This window comes from Monodon monoceros, unplaced genomic scaffold (assembly GCF_005190385.1).
Source record: "Monodon monoceros isolate NGI ecotype Baffin Bay Population unplaced genomic scaffold, NGI_Narwhal_1 Super_Scaffold_16, whole genome shotgun sequence".
NCBI lineage: Eukaryota > Metazoa > Chordata > Mammalia > Artiodactyla > Monodontidae > Monodon > Monodon monoceros.
Genome location: NW_021703772.1, coordinates 91279279 through 91298302, shown reverse-complemented (window position 1 = coordinate 91298302; position 19024 = coordinate 91279279). Strand labels below are relative to the sequence as shown.

Here is a 19024-nt window from a genome sequence, read left to right as displayed (position 1 = left end):
TGTTATTAAGGAATGTTTTTCTTTATGAAACACACCAGAATTTATATACTGAAATAAGTGCTACCTTTCCAAAGCATCCCATGACATTGCCATTGTTGTGACTAATAATAGGTTTGTTGCTCTTTTCTCAGAATTTTCCTTAGATCCTGTCAAAGATTCTTTAAATCTCTTAAGTGACACTTTGAAGCTAAATGTGCAATCTGAAAACAGCCAAACTCATAGAGTAATACCTGCATAGTCATATGTAGGCTAAGATGGTAAAAGTATATATAGTTATATAGAATAGAGTTGGGGAAACTCCCTGAATAATACTGTGTGCACCCACATGTACCTGTAACAAAGTAATAAGTTCAGGTTTCTTAGGTGTCTCAAATTTATTTTCAACATAATTCTAAATATTTAATGTTTCTAGGTAACTACATTGAAGCGCACCACTCACTGGGGATACAACTGTCATTTTGGAGGGATTACACTTGCTACCTTATGGTCACACCTTTTAATGCTGCACAGACACATAAATATCTTTATTCTTTTAGACCCATATGGTCCCTTCACTGAAGCCAACCCAATCTGCTCAGCAGTTCTCCAAGGGTCTTGATATCTCCAACTTCAGGGTACTTTGTATGTCACAAAAAATCCTGGGGCCAAATGACCCTCCTCAACACTCTGTCAATCCCTGTCCAGCACTGCTTTTGAGACCTGACTCTGGATGCCCCCTCCAGGTATTCTTTTCTATAAAATGAATTTTTTTCACTTGCAGCAGCACTTGCCTAAGAGATAACAAAATCAAGTGTCATGTTTCATTACAACGGGTCCTAATGAGCTGAAGCTGATTAACAACTAGGGGCTTTGAGTGACCCTCATACACCTTGCAGTAGGAGCACCACCTGGGAATTTGTTAGAAATGCACATTCTCAAGCCCCAGCTCAGACCTGCTGGATCAGAAACTCTGGGGGTGGCGCCTAGAAGTCTGTTTAAACAAGCCCTCCAGGTGTTTCTGACCACATACTCAAATTTGACAACCAGTTACCTGGGGTATTGCCCTGGGGTAGTATCTCAGTAAATGTCTGTAAGGTTGACCCTTCCAATCCTTCTTCTCGAGCTAAAGTTAAAATTAAGGGAACAGGGGCTTCCCTGGTGGCACAGTGGTTAAGAATCCACCTGCCAACGCAGGGGACACAGGTTCAAGCCCTGGTCTGGGAAGATTCCACATACCAGGGAGCAACTAAGCCCGTGTGCCACAACTACCGAGCCTGTGCTCTACAGCCAGCGAGCCACAACTACAGAGCCCACGTACCACAACTACTGAAGCCCGCGTGTCTAGAGCCCATACTCTGCAACAAGAGAAGCCACCACGATGAGAAGCCCGTGCACCGCAATGAAGAGTAGCCCCCGCTCACTGCAACTAGAGAAAGCCCGCACGCAGCGACAAAGACCCAACGCAGACAAAAAAAAAAAAAAAAAAAAAATTAAGGGAACCCCACAATTCTAGGCAAAAAACTGGAAAAAGACACAAAGAATGCAGACAGAACTTTAGGCTCAGAGAGGGAGCTGAGTCTTCAAAAAGAAACAGACACTTGACAATGCTATTAAAACTACGAACATATAGATCTTAAAAGTTCTCATCCCAAGAAAAAAATTCTCTAACTTTGTATGGTGAGAGATGATAATTAGACGGATTGTGGTGATCATTTTGCAACATATACAAATATTGAATCATTATGTTGTATATAACATACTTGTTTCTTATCTCAAGTTTGTTTTCCTACCTTGTCTCATCCAGGCTATGTGATTCCACATACCTCTCTGACTCTCCTGGTTGCCTTCTGCAAGGTTACATACAGGTCCTAAAAAAAAAAAATCATCTTTAACTTTCCATCCTTTATTCATATTTCAGTTTATTTCTCCACAGAAAAGCAACTATAAGCACAATTTACAGGAAATCTTGTATCATTCACAGAGTTTTCCAGCAAAATCTGCTTCTCTTTGTACCTCTTTACTAAAGGTGGGGCTTTCTGATATCTCACATTTCTATTACTACCATAGTTTTTATCCATCCAGTGGGACAGTCCCTTAACTGCTAGCTCCTTGCAGCAGCAGGAGGTATAAGTTACTGGGGGGTGGGGAATGGGAGTTGGAAGTAAGGAAAAGTATGGATTTTGAATTGGATGCTGATTGTTAAAGTAGGAGAATACTGAATTTTTCTAATCTTTTCTTTATGCTAGGCCTTCCTAAATCATAAATCCTATGGGCACATGATAAATCAGCTCTTTGGAGCAGTGAATCTTCACCTTGACTAGGATGCCAGAATCATTGGGAGATTTTATTTTTTAATCTCTGGGCATGGTACCCAGGTTTCAGTGACTCTTAAATTTCCCAGGTGGTACCAATGAGTAGCTAAGGTTGAGAACCACTGTTTTGGATTTCCTAGTTAAGCATTGTTAACTATCGGGTATTTTTGCCTATTTCTCAATGTTCTTCTTCTTACAGTCAGCTCCCAAAGGTCAGACCACAGCTGGATCAAGAACCACACAGAAAAGGAAAACTGAGTCATCCGTCAATAGCTCTAGGACCAAAACAAGACACAATTACAAGATCAATAAGCTCTGATGCTATCTCCCTTTGTTTACACCTGGTTTTTCTGGTCCTATCTACCCAGGATCCCCACTCTGCCTTTGTGACAAAGTATCCACTACTGTTGAAGAAAACTATGGGACGACCTGCTAATATTGAAGGCTTCAGTGACCCAAAAGGGGACTACTGTTCTCTTTGATGGACATTTGCATTTTCAAAAGTTATCTGAAGAGGAAAACATCTAACTCAATGAGCTGAAATGCTAATGTCTATGATTCAGGCTAGGGAGACTTCTTTGATCCAAGAGATATTCCCACAATGCTCTGTGTGTTGGCTCTGGGAAAGATAGGTTGCAGATTTCCAGGCCCAGCATCTCAGGAAAAGATATGAAGTAAGGGCGTGGAGCTGAGAGGTGATACATTAATAACTGACATGTACAGGCATGATACAAGAGAATAATATCTAGCTCACGTCCTGGCACAGAGTAGACATTCAACAAATGTCCTCACTTTCATAAACGTTTTCCTCCTTTCCCAATTATGATTTTTTAGAATCCTTGAAAACATTTTACAAATTTTTCAACTATTCAGGGAATTTAAAACAATGTCTGATTTAGAGGACAAATATTGACTTTGGCTAATTTCTGGAATTATAAATAGTTTTTCATATGATTGGGGAACCTCTTCAATTTGTAGAGCAACACTGAAACATATCAGGTCCAAACCTTGCTAAATCACCCCCCTCTACAAATCACAATGGCACTAAAATTCATTGTCTTGATTAGTTTGAGGACATTCCAAACCCATAAGTGGCAACACCAAACTATAGCTTCCACACATTTGTATCTATAACAAACAATTTGCAATGCCATACTAAATAATTTCGAAGTAAAAAATTCAACGCTCAGTAACTTTTCATACATGTTTAACATTTTGATTATCAGCTTACTTTTAAAGAGTACCTGAATAGAAAAGAGCTACTAAGTACAATGGCATAAAAGAGGCCTTTCACAATTTGCCAAGTTACACATCAATTATTTAAAATAAAACAAGACGCTTGTTGAAAAATATGGAGAATGGTAGGAAGGAAGCTCCTTCATGGGTGTTGTCTCTAAGTACTGTCTAAAGACAGATACCAACAGGTGATTATAGAATCACTGCAAAAACACTATTCACTGAGGTCACTTCCTCCGGGGGTAAGAGCCAACCTTGTGGTCAACTGTGGTGGGTCAATAGCTCAAGATGGGGGTGTGGCTGGCAATTTAAGTATGAAATTAGATTTCCAGTATAATCAGTCACCTAATTGCACATCCAAATGTATTCTGCATTTGCACATTTAAATTAATTATGTCTTAATTGAAAGCATTCTGCTCCTAATGACTTGTTCTAATTTTCTTTTAAACCAAATTACCAAGAGAAAAATTTAGTTTGGGAATTCATTTATAGAGGAGTTTTTATATATATTGAAGAAAAGTAAAAATAATGAATTTTCAAAATGCTTCTTAAAAGGAAAAGTCTTTCAGCTTCTTTATAGGTGCAAAGGAAAACATGAAAGACAATCCAGATAAATTGGATTTCATTTGAATGAGCATCTAACTTTGAAGATGGAGAGACTATTCCTTTTACTGTTGTAGATGTGCCCATTATAATATTGGTATAATTAGTCTTTCAGCTACAACTCAGATTCCTGGGTCAGCACAAAAGGCCTTGTTTATTTAGAAGAGACAATTCTCTGAAAAAGTGTCTCATTAATCTTAGACTTCAGGCACACACAGTCTGGTCTACAAATTAAAGCAGTCATTTAAATTCCCTTTATGAAAATTGTGCCTCGTAGCACACTTCCACATGCAATGAGGTCTTTATTTCCACATCTAAGGGGTTCCAGAAAAGGTGGGTTTTGTATCTTTAGATACGCTACGGTTGATAAATCCTAAGATTCAGATATTAACAATTGGGTAGGCTCTTGCATTTCCCATGATTTTAGCTTTAAAGCCATCCATTAACTTAGTACTGTGGAAGAAATGTCAGGAAATGCAGAAAAAGAAAGCATTCCCAGTTATGTTTTTGGGGCATATAATTGGAAAGAAGTCAGATTGGGTTTTTAAAATTAATGCCATATAATGTTACACAAACTATGTCCTGCGGCATGCTCAAAGAGGTCAGTTTGTGATTCACTTGGGAGGCATAGTCCTGAAATTACTGACTTGTGCATGTAACAGTTTAGCTTCAACTTAGGCATTTAATTTCGCATCCATTATAGCTTCTCTACTATACTGATCCTTGCCCTGAACAAGATGTCATTTCATAAACCTAATTAAACATGGTACTTACTGTGGCTTAAATACCAAGACAGATTTAATGTACTGTCTAATTTCACAGATCAGCAATGTCTCTCTCCCTGCATCGCTTGCTCATGACAGTAACATAAGTGAACAGCCTGTACCAGTGGCTGGGCCAGAATGAAAATGGTAAAAATATTGCTGTGCTGAAGGTAAGACCAGTTGGAGCTTCTCACCCAAGGTGTCAGAGAGTTGTTGCATATAATGTGAAATTAAGACTCAAAATATAGATTTCAGCCTTTTTGAAATAAGGCAGAATGGCTTCTGGAAGACAGAGAGTCTCTTTCCAACTTGTTGAGTTAAAATGCTTAATCAATAAATAAACCACTGATCTTTTCACCAATATTTGAGTTGCTTTTCCATCTTGGTGCATTTTCCCAATTAGAGGAGACTTCTGGTTGTATAAATAGTGAGAAGTCAACGCGGAACTGTTTCATTCTTGCCTCACACTGGTCTCTGCCCATCCCACTCTCTTCTCTACGCAGGACATACCCATCATGATGTTGATGTGAATTATGTCAGATAATGTTGACTGTCTACTCAATAACTACAATCCCTTATTCCCACAGTTTATAATAACTGTATTTTGTGCATGTTGCAACAAGTTTACAGAACTTGGATTCCTCTCCCAATCTGAAGGGATGAACCATGATTGGTCTAAGTCATGACTGCTGTGGTAGATTGTCTTGTTGGTTTATGATTAGTTGTTCCCTCCCCACAATGGCCATGCTTTGATGAGGGAAAAGAACACTTCCTTGTCTCATTGACTTCAGCTTGGTTATATGATTCCTTTACCCAAGTAAATGCAGGTAGAAGTGAGAGAGTGCCTATTTTAAGCAGAACTTTTAAGACGCATCATATGTTTCTGCTTTTCCTCTTGCACTCCTGCACTGAATTATAAAAATCATATGTCCCAGGTAGTCTCTGTACATCAATGTGGGTCCAGATTGAAAGACTCATGAACCACACCTGAACCTCACCCATGGTCTGATGTAGAACTGCTGCAACTAATCCACAAACTCAAGAGCAAGAAACAACAAATATATGTTTCTTGACACATTAGTGTGTTCCTTTAGCTGCATTATTGCAGCAAAAACTGACTAATACAAATGTTGAGTTAATTCCTCCTTTTTCTGCAATTGGTTTAGAGATGAACATTTGACCCTGTTCTAACTAATTAGATGTGTTATGAAGTACGCTGTGGGAGGGAGCTTATGAGTAGGATTTTGACCTCTGATGAAAATAAAAGCAAATGGTTAAAAAAAAAAAACCTGTAAAATTTTTATTTGGTTTATTGTTTAAGGACATGATCATTGGAGTTGTGGTAGCAATTTTAGAACTATAAAAAATTACAGGCTATGGGAAGATGGCAGAAGAGTAAGACGCAGAGATCACCTTCCTCCCCACAGATACACCAAAAATACATCTACACATGGAACAACTCCTACAGAACACCTACTGAATGCTGGCAGAAGACCCCAGACCTCCCAAAAGGCAAGAAACCCCCCACGTACCTGGGGAGGGCAAAAAAAAAAGAATAAACAGAGACAAAAGGATAGGGACGGGACCTGCACCAGTGGGAGGGAGCCGTGAAGGAGGAAAGGTTTCCACACACTAGGAAGCCCCTTCGCGGGCGGAGACTGTGGGTGGCAGAGGGGTAAGCTTCGGGGCCGCGGCGGGGAGCACAGCAACAGGGGTGCGGAGGGCAAAGCGGATAGATTCCCGCACAGAGGATCAGTGCCGACCGGCACTCACCAGGCCGAGAGGCTTGTCTGCTCACCCGCCGCGGCAGGCGGGGCTGGGAGTTGAGGCTCGGGCTCCGGTCGGAGCGCCGGGAGAGGACTGGGGTTGGCGGCGTGAACACAGCCTGAAGGGGGTTAGTGCGCCACGGCTAGCCGGGAGGGAGTCCGGGGAAAAGTATGGACCTGCCGAAGAGGCAAGAGACTTTTTCTTCCCTCTTTGCTTCCTGGTGCACGAGGAGAGGGGATTAACAGCACTGCTTAAAGGAGCTGCAGAGACGGGTGCGAGCCGCGGCTAAAAGCGCGGACCCCAGAGACGAGCCTGAGACGCTAAGGCTGCTGCTGCCACCACCAAGAAGCCTGTGTGCGAGCACAGGTCACTATCCACACCCCGCTTCCGGGGAGCCTGTGCGGCCCGCCACTGCCAGGGTCCCGGGATCCAGGGACAACTCCCCTGGGAGAACGCACGGCGCGCCTCAGGCTGGTGCAACGTCATGCCGTCCTCTGCCACCGCAGGCCTGCCCCACACTCCTTGCCCCTCCCTCCCCGCGGTCTCAGTGAGCCAGAGCCCCCGAGTCAGCGGCTCCTTTATCTCTGTCCTGTCTGAGCAAAGAACAGACACCCTCCGGCGACCTACATGCACAGGGCACAGGCAGGGCCGAATCCAAAGCTGAGCCCCTGGGAGCTGTGAGAACAAAGAAGAGAAAGGGAAATCTCTCCCAGCAGCCTCAGAAGCAGCGGATTAAAGCTCCACAATCAACTTTATGTACCTGCATCTGTGGAATACATGAATAGACAACGATTCATCCCAAATTAAGAAGGTGGACTTTGAGAGCAAGATTTATGATTTATTCCCCTTTTCCTCTTTTTGTGCGTGTGTATGTGTATGCTTCTGTGTGAGATTTTGTCTGTATAGCGTTGCTCCCACCATTTGTCCTAGGGTTCTATCCGTCCTTTTTTTAAAATTTTTTTTTCTTTTTTTCTCTTAATAATTATTTTTTATTTTAATAACTTTATTATATTTTATCTTTATTTCATTTCACTTTATCTTCTTTCTTTTTTTCCTTTCTTCCCTCCTTCCTTCTGTCCTTCCTCCCTCCCTCCCTCCCTCCTTTCTTTCTTTCTACTTCTACTAATTCCTTCTTTCTACTTTTTCTCCCTTTTACTCTGAGCCGTGTGGATGAAAGGCTCTTGGTGCTGCAGTCAGTAGTCAGTGCTGTGCCTCTGACGTGGGAGAGCCAACTTCAGAACACTGGTCCACAAGAGAGCTCCCAGCTCCACATAATATCAAATGGCGAAAATCTCCCAGAGATCTCCATCTCAACACCAGCACCCAGCTTCACTCAACGACCAGAAAGCTACAGTGCTGGACATTCTATGCCAAACAACTAGCAAAACAGGAACACAACACCACCCATTAGCAGAGAGGCTGCTTAAAATCATAATAAGTCCACAGACACCACAAAACACACCACCAGATGTGGACCTGCCCACCAGAAAGACAAGATCCAGCCTCATCCACCAGAACACAGGCACTACTCCCCTCCACCAGGAAGCCTACACAACCCACTGAACCAACCTTAGCCACTGGGGACAGACACCAAAAACAACGGGAACTACAAACCTGCAGCCTGCAAAAAGGAGACCCCAAACACAGTAAGATAAATAAAATGAGAAGACAGAAAAACACACAGCAGATGAAGGAGCAAGATAAAAACCCACCAGACCTAACAAATGAAGAGGAAATAGGCAGTCTACCTGAAAAAGAATTCAGAATAATGATAGTAAAGACGATCCAAAATCTTGGAAATAGAATAGACAAAATGCAGGAAACAAGGACCTAGAAGAACTAAAGATGAAACAAGCAACAATGAACAACACAATAAATGAAATTTAAAATACACTAGATGGGATCAATAGAATAACTGAGGCAGAAGAACGCATAAGTGACCTGGAAGATAAAATAGTGGAAATAACTACTGCAGAGCAGAATAAAGAAAAAAAGAATGAAAAGAACTGAGGACAGTCTCAGAGACCTCTGGGACAACATTAAACGCACCAACATTCAAATTATAGGGGTTCCAGAAGAAGAAGAGAAAAATAAAGGGACTGAGAAGATATTTGAAGAGATTATAGTTGAAAACTTCCCTAATATGGGAAAGGAAATAGTTAACAAAGTCCAGGAAGCACAGAGAGTCCCATACAGGATAAATCCAAGGAGAAACACGCCAAGAAACATATTAATCAAACTGTCAAAAATTAAATACAAACAAAACATATTAAAAGCAGCAAGGGAAAAACAACAAATAAGACACAAGGGAATCCCCATAAGGTTAACAGCTCATCTTTCAGCAGAAACTCTGCAAGCCAGAAGGGACTGGCAGGACATATTTAAAGTGATGAAGAAGAAAAACCTGCAACCAAGATTACTCTACACAGCAAGGATCTCATTCAGATTTGACGGAGAAATTAAAACCTCTACAGAGAAGCAAAAGCTGAGAGAGTTCAGCACCACCAAACCAGATTACAACAAAGGCTAAAGAAACTTCTCTAGGCAAGAAACACAAGAGAAGGAAAAGACCTACAATAACGAACCCAAAACAATTAAGAAAATGGGAATAGGAACATACATATCAATAATTAACTTAAATGTAAATGGACTAAATGCTCCCACCAAAAGACACAGATTGGCTGAATGGATACAAAACCAAGACCCATACATATACTGTCTACAAGAGACCCACTTCAGACCTAGAGACACATACAGACTAAAAGCGAGGGGATGGAAAAAGATATTTCATGCAAATGGAAACCGAAAGAAAGCTGGAGTAGCAATTCTCATATCAGACAAAATAGACTTTAAAATAAAGACTATTAGAAGAGACAAAGAAGGACACTACATAATGTTGAAGGGATCGATCAAAGAATAAGATATAACAATTGTAAATATTTATGCACCCAACATAGGAGCACCTCAATACATAAGGCAAATACTAACAGCCATAAAAGGGGAAATCGACAGTAACACATTCATAGTAGGGGACTTTAACACCCCATTTTCACCAATGGACAGATCATCCAAAATGAAAATAAATAAGGAAACACAAGCTTTAAATGATACATTAAACAAGATGGACTTAGTTGATATTTATACGACACTCCATCCAAACACAACAGAATACACATTTTCTTCAAGTGCTCATGGAACAGTCTCCAGGATAGATCATATCTTGGGTCACAAATCAAGCCTTGGTAAATTTAAGAAAATTGAAATTGTATCAAGTATCCTTTCCGACCACAATGCTACGAGACTAGATATCAATTACATGAAAAGATCTGTAAAAAATACAAACACATGGAGGCTAAACAATACAGTACTTAATAATGAAGTGATCACTGAAGAAATCAAAGAGGAAATCAAAAACTACCTAGAAACAAATGACAATGGAGACATGACGACCCAAAACCTATGGGATGCAGCAAAAGCAGTTCTAAGAGGGAAGTTTATAGCAATACAATCCTACCTTAATAAACAGGAAACATCTCGAATAAACAACCTAACCTTGCACCTAAAGCAATTAGAGAAAGAAGAACAAAAAAACCCCAAAGTTAGCAAAAGGAAAGAAATCATAAAAACCAGATCAGAAAGAAATGAAAAAGAAATGAAGGAAACGATAGCAAAGATCAATAAAACTAAAAGCTGGTTCCTTGAGAAGATAAACAAAATTGATAAACCATTAGCCAGACTCATCAAGAAAAAAAGGGAGAAGAGTCAAATCAATAGAATTAGAAATGAAAAGGGAGAAGTAACAACTGACAATGCAGAAATACAAAAGATCATGAGAGATTACTACAAGCAACTCTATGCCGATAAAATGGACAACCTGGAAGAAATGGACAAATTCTTAGAAACGACAACCTGCCAAGACTGAATCAGGAAGAAATAGAAAATATGAACAGACCAATCACAAGCACTGAAATTCAAACTGTGATTAAAAATCTTCCAACAAACAAAAGCCCAGGATCAGACGGCTTCACAGGCGAATTCTATCAAACATTTAGAGAAGCGCTAACACCTATCCTTCTCAATCTCTTCCAGAATATAGCAGAGGGAGGGACACTCCCAAACTCATTCTACGAGGCCACCAACACCCTGATACCAAAACCAGACAAGGATGTCACAAAGAAAGAAAACTACAGGCCAATATCACTGATGAACATAGATGCAAAAATCCTCAACAAAATACTAGCAAACAGAATCCAACAGCACATTAAATGGATCATCCATCATGATCAAGTGGGGTTTATCCCAGGAATGCAAGGATTCTTCAATATATGCAAATCAATCAACATGATACATCATATTAACACACTTAAGTAGAAAAACAATATGATCATCTCAATAGATGCAGAGAAAGCTTTCGACAAAATTCAACGCCCATTTATGATAAAAACCCTGCAGAAAGTAGGCATAGAGGGAACTTTCCTCAACATAATAAAGGTCATATATGACAAACCCACAGCCAACATTGCCCTCAATGGTGAAAAACTGAAAGCATTTCCACTAAGATCAGGGAAAGACAAGGTTGCCCACTCTCACCACTCTTATTCAACATAGTTTTGGAAGTTTTAGCCACAGCAATCAGAGAAGAAAAGGAAATAAAAGGAATCCAAATCGGAAAAGAAGAAGTAAAGCTGTCACTGTTTGCAGATGACATGATACTATACATAGAGAATCCTGAATATGCTACCAGAAAACTACTAGAGCTCAAACAATGAATTTGGTAAAGTAGCAGGATACAAAATTAATGCACAGAAATCTCTGGCATTCCTATACAATAATGATGAAAAATATGAAAGTGAAATCAAGAAAACACTCTCATTTACCACTGCAACAAAAAGAATAAAATATCTAGGAATAAACCTACCTAAGGAGACAAAAGACCTGTATGCAGAAAATTATAAGACACTGATGAAAGAAATTAAAGATGATACAAATAGATGCAGAGATATACCATGTCCTTGGATTGGAAGAAAGAACATTGTGAAAATGACTCTACTACCCAAAGCAATCTACAGATTCAATGCAATCCCTATAAAACTACCACTGGCATTTTTTACAGAACTAGAACAAAAAATTTCACAATTTGTATGAAAACACAAAAGACCCCAAATAGCCAAAGCAATCTTGAGAACAAAAAATGGAGTTGAAGGAATCAGGCTCCCTGACTTCAGACTATACTACAAAGTTACAGTAATCAAGACAGTATGGTACTGGCACAAAAAGAGAAAGATAGATCAATGGAACAGGATAGAAAGCCCGGAGATAAACCCACGCACCTACAGTCACCTTATCTTTGATAAAGGAGGCAGGAATGTACAGTGGAGAAAGGACAGCCTCTTCAATAAGTGGTGCTGGGAAAACTGGACAGGTACATGTAAAAGTATGAGATTAGATCACTCCCTAACACCATACACAAAAATAAGCTCAAAATGGATTAAAGACCTAAATGTAAGGCCAGACACTATCAAACTCTTAGAGGAAAACATAGGCAGAACACTCTATGACATAAATCACAGCAAGATCCTTTGTGACCCAACTCCTAGGGAAATGGAAATAAAAACAAAAATAAACAAATGGGACCTAATGAAACTTCAAAGCTTTTGCACAGCAAAGGAAACCATGAACAAGACGAAAAGCCAACCCTCAGAATGGGAGAAAATATTTGCAAATGAAGCAACTGACAAAGGATTAATCTCCAAAATTTATAAGCAGCTCATGCAGCTCAATAACAAAAAAACAAACAACCTAATCGAAAAATGGGCAGAAGACCTAAATAGACATTTCTCCGAAGAATATATACAGACTGCCAACAAACACATGAAAGAGTGCTCAACATCATTTATCATTAGAGAAATGCAAATCAAAACTACAATGAGATATCATCTCACACCAGTCAGAATGCCCATCAACAAAAAATCTAGAAACAATAAATGCTGGAGAGGGTGTGGAGAAAAGGGAACCCTCTTGCACTGTTGGTGGGAATGTAAATTGATACAGCCACTGTGGAGAACAGTATGGAGTTTCCTTAAAAAACTACAAATAGAACTACCATATGACCCAGCAATCCCACTACTGGGCATATACCCTGAGACAACCATAACTCAAAAAGAGTCATGTACCGAAATGTTCATTGCAGCTCTATTTACAATAGCCTGGAGATGGAAACAACCTAAGTGTCCATCATCGGATGAATGGGTAAAGAAGATGTGGCACATATATACAATGGCATATTACTCAGCCATAAAAAGAAAGGAAATTGAGCTATTTGTAATGAGGTCATAGACCTAGAGTCTGTCATACAGAGTGAAGTAAGTCAGAAAGAGGAAGACAAATACCGTATGCTAACACATATATATGGAATTTAAGAAAAAAAATATCATGAAGAACCTAGGGGTAAGACAGGAATAAAGACAGAGACCTACTAGAGAATGGACTTGAGGATATGGGGAGGGGAAGGGTAAGCTGTGACAAAGCGAGAGAGAGGCATGGACATATATACACTACCAAATGTAAGGTAGATAGCTAGTGGGAAGCAGAAGCATAGCACAGGGAGATCAGCTCGGTGCTTTGTGACCGCCTGGAGGGGTGGGATAGGGAGGGTGGGAGGCAGGGACACGCAAGAGGGAAGAGATATGGGGACAGATGTATATGTATAGCTGATTCACTTTGTTATAAAGCAGAAACTAACACACCATTGTAAAGCAATTATACTCCAATAAAGATGTTAAAAAAAATTACATAGGATGAAAAGCAAACATGCTAAGGACAGCAAAGCAGAAAGACAAAGAAAAGCTAGGTGTTTGATAACGCTGAAATGCTGCAGAAAATGTGCCATTTCCAGGGGTCTTGTTATATAGAAAAATCGAAAGACTTAATTTCTTAAGCCAGAATTAGTGCCTCTTCTGTTACATGCAACCAAATCACTCAACTAATACTATACATTTGTAACAATACGCCAAGAAACTCAGACCACATACACATGGAAATTTTTATTAAAGTAACATACTACATAAATTGTACTATTTTTCATTTAAATGTGTGAAAGGATATTCCTATACTATAGCACCTATATACTGTAAGACCAACACCTGTTTAATTTTTTAAAAAGCAGCTACCTAGTATTCTATGCATGAGTATACTATGCCTTTGTATGCAATTAGTAATCTAGAAGATCAACCTCTGTGACCTATTATTCCAAAATAAATTTTAAAATATATAAAAAGATTAAAAAATATTAAAGAACAGTTAAACGACATGGAAATTAAATCCATAAATTATATACCCACCTAAAGGAGTCACCAAGGGATAGAACACGGAAAATGAAAAGAAACACTCAAAGAAGTAATAGAGGAAAACTTAAAAGGTAGAATAATAAAGAAATACATCCTATAACAATAAAGAAACAATGAGTCACTACCAACTCAGTACTAAGTAAGATGACCCTAAAAACAGGTATAGCTTTGGAGTATATGTGTGTGCACATGTATGTGTGTGTGTACATATAACATTTTAAAAATTACTTTTATTCAAATATCACATATGTACATATAAGGACAAATTTTAAGCTTGATAATTTTTTACAAAGTGAACACAGCCATTTAACTATCTGTCAAGTCAGGAAATAACACTTAACCGGCAAATTTTACACTATTTCATGTTTCATGTTCACTATCAATTATTAGTCCTCTCTTTCCCAAAGGCAACTATTATCCTCACTTCTCACACAAAAGATTCATTTTGCCTGGGTACTGAACTTTATATAAATAGAATTATCTATCTATCTACCTATCTACATATATTTTTTCTTTCAGATATCTTCACTTAGTACATTATTTTTGATATCCATCTATGCTGTTTTACATAGCAGTAATGCATATTTATTCATTGTTCTATAGTATTTCATGTGCAAACCAACAATTTATTGTTTTTCTTTCTAATGGATATTTGTACTGCTTTCAATTTTGGGTTATTATGAATATGATGCTTTAAATATTCTAATCCTTTATTTTTATGTGAAAATATGAATGGATTTACAGCTGAACCAGAAAAGCTCTGTCTTTATCTCTGGGGGAAACTGGATATCTGGATTTTCAACTCTTAGCCAAGATAACAGCAATGAGATTTATAATGTGCAATTTAAAGTCAATAAGCATCCTCTGGTGACCTGCAGGGTCAGGTATTTTTGTTTATTTGGTTTTGATTTTACTGATGGTTTATAACTGGTCTAATTGGTTTAACAACCTAGCTTGATTACAAGGTCATATAAACGGCTTGCTGAGTGTTTCTCCTTTGAGTTCCCCAGAAAGCAGGATTACTAGCTCAGATCTTGGTGGTTCAAACTGGTGATAGAGTACAGTCTGTGTGTGTGAATAAAGACAGCCCTGGAAAGCTTGCCTGTGGGATGTCCTTCAGACCCTCAGTGCTTGCCTGCACTGTCTTTCACTTGCTACACTATATCTGCTGCATTTAAAGGAACAGCTTATATAAGTAGGTTCTGTGGAATGTGATGGTTCCTTTCAAATATCCAAACTTTGGGAAACTTTGCAATGTATATACCTCCCTATGCATATATTTAGGAATGAATTTACTGGTTCATAATGTACACATATATGGAGTTTTAGAAGATACAGCATAGGTTTCCAAATGTTGTACTAATTTACCCTACCAGCAATGTGTTAATGTTCCAATTTCTCCGCATTCTTGTCACTACTTGGTATAGTCTCTGTGTGTGTATCTCTCTCTCTTTTTCATTATCCAGTGGTAGCTCTTTAAATTTTTTTAATTCAGAAATAATTTCAAACTTAGACAAAAGTAAGTGGAAAGTAAAATATAAAGAAATCTTTTCTTCAGCCATTTGAGAGTAAGTTGCTGACCTGAAGCCCAACAGCCCCTAAATACTTTGGGGTATACTTCTTACAAAATAAAGACTTCTCCTACATATCCACAACAAACAGCATAGGTTGTATTGTCATTAATACCCCACTACTATCTAACCCTCAGACCCCATTCAAGGCCCTGGCATTCTACACTAAGCTGTCCCTGTATACGCTCACCCTTCTTACACCACTGTGACTCCGACACCACTTGACTGTCCTACTCAGGCTCTGATCTGCTCTGTCAGTCACTACCTCCTGCAGTGTTGTGTTGTAATACTCTTCGCGTCCTTCCTGAGCTAAACTCATGTGGGGGCCTGTTCCATGCTGCTCCAGCTTTGACACTCCACAGCATGCCACACTGTGGTGGCAATGCCCTTTTCATCTTGCTTCGGCTCCGGCATCCCTCGCTGGCCTGCCTCCACTTCTACGTGGACCCCTTCCTTTTCCCTTTCCTTGGCTTCAGTAGCCTGCACCATGTACAGCCCTCCAATACCGATGCCCTCCTCACCCTGCTTGGACCCTGAAACCCCACATTGAACTTCTTCTTCCACAGGGACACCTTTTTTTATTCCCGTTTCTCTTTCTGAAGCTCCGCTCTGTGCCACTGCCCTGAATGGGGCTCTTCTCCCACTAGCCCCTGGGACTTAAAAACAAATGCTAGAAAATACTTCTATCTGGATGGTCTCCTTCCCTGTTTGGATTCTGACACCCCATATGGGGTCACCTACAGGCACTGAAGCCCTCACCTAGCTCCAGCTTCAACCCACACTAGACATCCTTCATATGTGGATACCATGCATTCCTTATTCTGTCCCACTTAATGATTTTAGGACTGAATTGTGCAATAAGGGAAGGGGAAAAAAAAGGAAGGGAAAGAAAAAGAAGGAAACGGAAGGCATGGGGAAGGGGAAGAGGAAGAGGAAGAGAAAAAGCTCGTTTTGGTTTTAATTTGCAATTTCCTGATTACTCATTAGGTCAAGCACGTATCCTGAGTTTATTGACCACTTGCTACCTGTTTCAGTGCAGTGCCTGTTAAAAGTCTTTTGCCCAATTGTCAAAAATGTTTGATTGATCTGTAGGAATTCTTTATATATTCTGGATATGAGACTTTTACAGTTATATGTATTACATATATCTTCTTCCAATATGTGGCTTGACTTTTCAGGTACCTAATCATATATATTTTTTAAAGAGGATCTTAATTTTTTTTAACATCTTTATTGGAGTATAATTGCTTTGCAATGGTGTGTTAGTTTCTGCTTTATAACGAAGTGAATTAGCTATACATATACATATATCCCCATATCTCCTCCCTCTTAATTTTAATATAGTCCAAATTATATCTTTGCCTTTCTGGTCAGTGTTTTCTTTGTTGTTTTTATTTGCTTGTTTGCTTGGTTTTAGATATCTTATTTATATAAAAATCACAAAGATATTCTCATATATTACATTCTAAAATACTATTTCCCTTTCATATTTAGATCTAGAATTCACCTGAAATTAATTGTTGCATATGATGTGAGATACCAGTCAATTTTCTTTTTTTTCTCCACATATGATTAAGTATTTCACCCAAAACTATTTTTTAAATAAAATACCTTCATTTTCCACTGCTCTACAGTGTCCACTTGGTTATAAATAACATATCCATATATGCGTTGATCTCTGCTTAGTTCTGTTCCTTTGGTTATTTTCCTATTATCCAATACCATACTATCTTTACCCCTGGAGCTTTTCATGAGGGAAGGAGGAATTGAACTTTAATTCTGAACTAAGTTTAGACTTATAGAAAAGTTGTGAAAATTTCTGTATACCCCAGAGTTTCTGTATGCCCCACACCAAGCTTTCCTGAATGTTTTTATCTTATATAACCATAGTACAATCATCCAAACTAGGAAACCAGCATTGGTAAAATACTGTTAACTAAGCTGCAGACCTTACTCAAATTTCATCTGTTTCTCTACTAACATCCTTTCCACGTTCCAGGATTCTATTCAGGATCCCACCTTTCATTTAGTTGTCATGTCTCCTTAGTCTCCTCTAATCTATGACATTTCCTTAATCTTTCTTTGTCTTTTAGAACCTTGCCACCTTTGAAGAGTATTAGTTAGTTATTTTGTAGGCTGCCCCTCAATTTGGGTTTGTCTGATGTTTCCTCACGATTGGATTGAGGCTATGCATTTCGCGCAAGAATAATCAAAAGTGATGTCCCGTTCTCAGTACATCATAGCAGGGATTATGATGGTGATGGTATGTCTTATTATTGATGTCACTTACCTTAGCCAAGGGCTAAGGCTGTGTCTGCTAGATCTGTCGACTGTTTAAAGGTACTATCTTTCCCATTGTAGCTAATAAATCTCTTGAGATATTTTGAGACAGAGCAAATGTCCTTTTACCTCCAACTTTTGTCCGCTAACTTGAGCATCCGTTGGTGGATCTTGTCACTAATGACTATTATTGTAGGGGCTGCCTAATGGGGATTATCCATCTCCTTTCTGTCTACATTTATTATTCAGAATTTTTCTTAAGCAAGAGCTCTCTTACCCCCCTCCATTTATTTATTTATTCAATTATTTATATGGGTATAGACTCACAAATATTCTATGCTATGGAACAAAATCCAATAATATCACTATTTATTTTGTTGCTCAAACTGCTTGAGCTTTGGCCTTTAGGAGCCCCTTTGGGGTGTCCACTGTGTTCTTTCAACAAGTACCTATCTTTTTCTTTTATTTTTTATTTAATTATTTTTAGCACTCCCTTATTTTCTGGGACCACGAGATGTTCCAGGCTCTTCTTGTATTTTCCCTACCCAGTCCAGGAATCATCATTTTTCAAATGAGCACTGACACCTTTTATTGAAAAATAGTGTTTAGACACCGAGGTCTAGTGCTAGATGTTCCACTTGAGTGTCATTGCTCCTAGGCTCTCTCACTGGACAAAGGTAGGAAACATCAATGTATATACTTCCCAGTGCATACTGTAGGGCTAAAATGATGAAACTTTGAGGCGGAGCTGGCTATCTCTTCACACTCTGCTCCTTGAAATCTTAATATGCCCAATAAGATGTCTAAATTTTACAGTGCAAGTTTGGTGACACTCTCATCTTGGAACTATAAATACACACCTCCAAAATTAACTCAGGAGACTTTCACAAGGAGACTATCACCAGGTGTAGCCCTTTGTCTTTTGAGGAAATTAAATAAGTTATTTTTGCTTCTAGTTTGCTAAATAAATTATGTGAAAATATGTCCAGACTTTTTAGTCACTTTTTCTGCTACCTTGCATTCATGTAAATCTGATAATGCTTACTTAGTAATAAACTGTCCACTCTTCTATAACGGTTCAGAGGGGTCTTTTGTTGGCAGGATCATTTTACTTCCCTCAACACACACACACACACACACACACACACACACACACACACACACAC

The 19024-nt window shown here is 39.0% G+C and overlaps 1 long non-coding RNA gene across 1 annotated transcript in view; it reads right to left on the bottom strand.

Moving 5' to 3' along the window:
* Window positions 1-1487: 1487 nt before the first annotated feature.
* The window catches only part of LOC114896632, a 368479-nt gene continuing 350942 nt past the window's right edge, over window positions 1488-19024 (bottom strand). The window contains exon 7 of the long non-coding RNA XR_003793853.1: window positions 1488-1847. This is a non-coding gene — a long non-coding RNA (uncharacterized LOC114896632). The remainder of the gene's footprint in view (window positions 1848-19024) is intronic.